The following is a 6,081-nucleotide window of genomic DNA, read 5'->3' as shown; positions in this document are numbered from 1 at the left end:
GTAGAACTGGCGACGCAAAAAATAAGCCATAATATGGATTTTTAGGTGGAAAATTGAAAGGGTTATGATTTTTAAAAGGTAAGGAGGAAAAAACGAAAGTGCAAAAACGGAAAAACCCTGAGTCCTTAAGGGGTTAAGCAAGAAGGATCATTGTTATGTGCTTCTTGGACGTGTGATATGAAACGTGGCAAACCCTTCTTAGTTTTGAGTGAATAGATGTGTTCCCTAGAACGGGTGTTTAGAGATCTGATAGTGCACCCTATGTAAAAACGCTTACAATGGCACACCATCGCATACACAAGGTTTTTTGTTCTGCAACACACTATTCGATTTAAGTTCACCGGAACACCTCCAATGCAAACGGCTTTGTTTGTATCCATATGGTTACACCAAGCACAGGAGCCACACTTGTAGTTCCCTGCTGGGAGCGATCTTTGTAACCAGTTCGCATTTGGATTTGTACTGGTGAACTTGCTGCATACAATGGAACTGCCGATGGTTTTCACTTTTTTAAAATAAATAACTGGTTTCTGGCTACTGATGGCTTGCAAATGGGTATCATTTTGGATGATATACCAATGTTTGTGAATGATAGATTAGATTTTTTCTGCCATTGGACTAAATTTAAAGGTAAGTGCAAACCGCTTGTTCTGTGTCTTTTATGAAGCAACAAGGCACGACTTTGCTATCTAGCTTTATACAATGCTTTATCGAGTATATTGGGGGGGGGGGGGGGGGAATATCCCCTATCGAGAAATCTCGAATATAAATCTCTAGCTTGCATCTCAAAATCTTTGTCGTCCTCATTGATTCGTCGAAGACGCAGAAACTGACTGTAAGGGATGGAAGATTTCATGTGTGTGGGATGGTAGCTATCAAAGTGTAGCAAAGAATTGCCTGCGGTTTCTTTTCTGAACCCCACCACTTTACTACCTCCTGCTTCTTTTTGGATTTGGACGTCAAGGAATTCTAGACTAACATTGCTGAAGACAGAGGTGAATCTAAGATTCATGTTATTAGTGGAGTTTAAATGCTGAACAAAATCAGAAAAAGTACATTCTGTATCTGTCCATATCAAAAACACATCGTCCACAAATCTGTGGTACCTGTGGATGTGTCGAAGGTATGGATTTTTTACATTAACCCGATAACGACAATGGACGTCCAGTATAGATGTCCAGTTTGGCAGCCGTTCCCGCACCTGGACGTCTATACTCGTCCATTATTCTCGTGGGTGCTGCCCAGTGCACCCACGAGATCGTGACAGGGACTCAGCTGTATCACACAGCCGAGACCCTGCTGCACTGCCAGGGCCAAAGTAAACTTCGGTCCCGGCAGTTTTAACCCTTACAGCCGCGATCGGAAGTGACCGCGGGCTGTAAGTGTTATGACAGAGGGAGAGAGCTCTCTCTGTCTCCTCTGCAGCACCCCGCATCGCGATCGTGGGGTGCTGTGTGTGGCCACGGCTGGCCGGGACCTGCCGCACAGTTTAACCCTTACAGCCACGGTCAGAAGTGACCGCGTGCTGTAAGAAGTTCTGACAGAGGGAGGGGGCTCCCTCTGTCTCTCCTGCAGCACCCCGCAGCGCGATCGCGGGGTGCTGTGTGTGGCCGCACTGCCGGGAGTGAAGTTCTCTTCATTCCCGACAGTTTAACCCTTACAGCCGCAGTCAGAAGTGACCGCGTGATGTAAGGAGTTCTGACAGAGGGAAGGAGCTCCCTCTGTCTCTCCTGCAGCACCCCGGAGCATCGCGGGGTGCTGCTGCATACCTGGGCAGCCGGGGGTCCTACAAAGACCCCCAGGTCTGCCCTGGGTATTGCCTGTAGGACGTGCCAGAGGCACGTCCTAATATGCTGCCTGCTAGTGAAAACTGGCAGGCAGCATATAACTGCAATGCTTTGGAATACTAAGTATTCCAAAGCATTAAAAAGTGTAAAAAAAATAAAAATAAAATAAAAGTGTATAAAAAAAAAAAAAATGTAATAAAAGTGTAAAAAAAAAATATATATATATAGCAATGTCAAACACAGGCAGCACTCCAAATTCAGGTGCAAAATAGAAGTGGCTTAATTCACACCAAATAGTGCAAGGCGACGTTTCGACCACCTCTCGTGGTCTGCATCAGGCAATGTGGTACAACAAGTGAGAGCCTTAAATATGGTATGTTACATGACATCATTTCCTGGGTGTGTACAAATTACATCACATCCTTGTGGGTGTGTACCAATATACAACGTAAATAAACAAAAAACATGTGCGGTAGGATTACAGTGCTGGTACTCTCATATGACTCTCATAGCACACGTCCTGCATGGGTATGATCCCTTGTTGCCTGTTGTCAAGAATCTTTGGGTCACTCTTTTTGTCGAGACATCCGCCTTGACTAGCTGGTCCTTCAAGTTTCGTGGCCTCCTATATGACATTAAGAGTGACCAAAAGATTCTTGACAACAGGCAACAAGGGATCATACCCATGCAGGATGTGTGTGAACTGCACCTATATGCAGAGGGGCAGCTTTTTCACACATCCTGACACCGGTTTGAAATACAAGATTAACTTTTATTTGACTTGTACCAGTGACTATGTCGTGTATATCCTATGGTGCCCTTGCCAAAAATTGTACGTAGGGGAAACTACTTGTGATTTTAAGACACGCATAAATCAGCACCGATACACCATTAGGAAACAAAGGCAAGATCTTCCAGTGTCGAAGCATTTTCAGGAAGCTGGACACTGTGAAAGAGACCTGAAGTTTATGTTGGTGGACCACGTACCCCCACTGAAAAGAGGGGGTGATAGGATAAGTGCCCTAAAGAGAAAGGAGCTCCAGTGGATCTTTAAGCTACAAACATTGAGGCCACGGGGTCTTAATGTGGACTTCAAGATAACACATGCCATCTGTAATATATAATGTGGATAACTCAGGGGCAGAGTATATATGCCTATGAAAGTATGGAGTTCCGATGCGGCTAACCTTGACCATATATGTATGTACCTTTTGCTTATTTATGCTTTTTACTTTGGTGACACTTACACATGTTTTTCTCTCTCTTTTGTGTTCTTTCAGGTTGGTGTCGGGAGTTGGGATTACCTCCAGCCAATTACTGTTATCTGGGCTGATCACTCACCCGCACTTTTATTTTACTTTATTTTAGTATTTTGTTTATTTTTTCCAACTTTTACCAGTTTCTTCATCCTTTATACTCTAGTGTCCTCATTGTGAGATATGCCTCTAGGTCATCTATGCTGCTAAGTCCACTGGCTATCGGTTTCTTACGCTACTGTACTATCCCTCCATATCAGGGGCGGCACCTATCCTGGACCACTTGTCCTCCGGCTGGAGGTTCATTTGACCTGGGGATGGATACCCCCGATCTGAGCTCCAGTAAGTGGAGAGTGATGGGGAGATCCTGTGCCTGCAGCCCGCTGGGAATGGATGTACACCTTTACTGCATTACTGCATCCCTGTCCGCCAGCAAATGGATCCAGCAGTTAAAATGGCTACCGCACTGTGAAAAGTGCAGTACGCATGCGCACCTAGAAATTGACCTACATTACTGGCTGCCCTCACCAAAGATGGACCGGAGTTCTGCAGATCACTTAGGCGCATGCGTGGGCATGACGCGGTGACACGACTTCCGCCGGAAGTCTCCGGATACCGGAGAATCAGCGATCTTCTTTCTTTATTTTGGTTGAAAACGGGAGTGATCAGAGCACCCGAAGAGACTCTCTATACTTGGAGGCTCCCTCTCCTGACCCAACCGAGAGGTACCACACAGGAGTTTGAATAAGATGTATAATTTTTGTGACGCACCTGCACTATGTTACACTGCTTGTAAATATACATTTGTTTTATTTGTCACTTTACTTTTACAGTGGATATGGGCTCCCGATTGAGTGTTATATGAGTACCAACACTGTAATCCTACCGCACATGTTTTTTGTTTATTTACGTTGTATATTGGTACACACCCACAAGGATGTGATGTAATTTGTACACACCCAGGAAATGATGTCATGTAACATACCATATTTAAGGCTCTCACTTGTTGTACCACATTGCCTGATGCAGACCACGAGAGGTGGTCGAAACGTCGCCTTGCACTATTTGGTGTGAATAAAACCACTTCTATTTTGCACCTGAATTTGGAGTGCTGCCTGTGTTTGACATTGCTGTATCTGGAGGGACCTTGGGGCTCAGGTCCGAACACAGCGTGCACCCTTTACTTCTGGACTTGTGTGCTGCTTTACTTGCTGTGTATATATATATATATATATATATATATATATATTTATATTAAAAATACATTTATTAAATTAATCTAATAAAAAAATGCATAATGTGTAAGATCCCATTGGCGGACATCCATCAAATTTTCAAAATTTTCAAAATTTCAAGTTAAATTGTTAGGCTTCTAACTAATTTAAAATGTTAATGAAAAACAAAAAAATGACGCCAAAATAAAGTAGACATCTGAAAGTATAAGTTTCATAAACTATTTGGTCAGTATGTATAAATATATGCAACCTATTAGTGTTAAAATAGCAATAAATCTTAATTTTTTGTAAAAATTTCATGATTTTTTACATTGTAAAAAAAAAAACTACAAATGATATCGGCTTACTTTTACTATGTACATGAAGGACAACTTGTGACAAAAAAACAATGTCAGAATTATCATGATTGGCAAAACGTTACCAGAGTTATTCTCTAATAAAGATGGACATCCCCGATTTGAAAAAACAGGCCTGGTCTTTCAGGGGCATACAGGTTTATTTGTATTGGTCCTTAAGGGGTTAAAGATGAATTTCTTTTCAAACCATGCCACATACAAGTTTGCAAGAGTGCATGCCACGGGGTGCCCATGACAACTCCATTCACTTGGGCATACCACTCCTCGTCAAACTGGAATGTGTTGCTGGTGAGAACAAAATGTAATGCATCACAAACAAAATCAATAAAGGCAGTGCTCTTGCCCATCTCGGCGAGGACCTCCTGCACACAAGCAACCCCCAGATCCTGGGGGATGCTTGTGTATAGGGACTCCACGTCGAGAGAAGCAAGAGCATACTGCTCAGGCCAGACTGTGTTTTCTAGGGCGCAGAGAAATTCCCCAGTGTCTTTAACGAGAGAAGGGATTTCCTCCGAGCCTCACGAAAACCGAGCCTCGCAATCCTGAGTATTTTAAAGGAGGCATTAAATCTACATTTTGTCCTGGCTCCATTATAGACCTCTTTGAAAAGAAGGTTTTAGAGGATATGCAGGCTCTCATCTACCCCACTGACCCCCCCAAATCTTAGCCCAGAAGAACGCTCTGAGTTGACAGCTTTGAAAAACAACAAAGATATTGCTATCAAAAAGCAGATAAGGGGGGTAACGTGGTGTTGATGATGACACAATATTACATCACTGAGGCTACTCGGCAATTAAACAACTCTAGCATATATCAAAAACTCTCTCAGAATCACACCCAGAAATTAATTTCCAAACTTAGGTCTTTGTTACATAGGCACACAGAAGCCAATACCATCACAGAAAAACTGCCCTCAAACTTCTCCCGAGCAGCCCCCGGGCCGCCCAGTGGTACTTTCTCCCAAAAATCCACAAGGACAGGAGGTGTCCCCCTGGGTGGCCGATTGTGTTAGGGGTTGGCTCAGTCACTGAGGCTTTATCTAAATTCTTGGATTGGCTCCTTCTCTCCCTTGACTGAGGAAATCCCTTCTCTCGTCAAAGACACTGGGGAATTTCTCTGCGCCCTAGAAAACACAGTCTGGCCTGAACAGTATGCTCTTGCCATTCTGGAAGTGGAGTCCCTATACACAAGCATCCCCCAGGATCTGGGGGTTGCTTGTGTGCGGGAGGTCCTCGCCGAGACGGGCAAGAGCACGGCCTTCATTGATTTAGTTTGTGATGCATTACATTTTGTTCTCACCAGCAACACATTCCAGTTTGACGAGGAGTGGTATGCCCAAGTGAGTGGAGTCGCCATGGGCACCCCTGTGGCATGCCCCCCCGCAAACTTGTATGTGGCATGGGTTGAAAAGAAATTCATCTTTAATGTAAAACATCCATACCTTCGA

This window comes from Hyla sarda, chromosome 2, assembly GCF_029499605.1.
Source record: "Hyla sarda isolate aHylSar1 chromosome 2, aHylSar1.hap1, whole genome shotgun sequence".
In the NCBI taxonomy this organism is placed as follows: domain Eukaryota; kingdom Metazoa; phylum Chordata; class Amphibia; order Anura; family Hylidae; genus Hyla; species Hyla sarda.
This window is presented reverse-complemented; position numbering follows the sequence as displayed.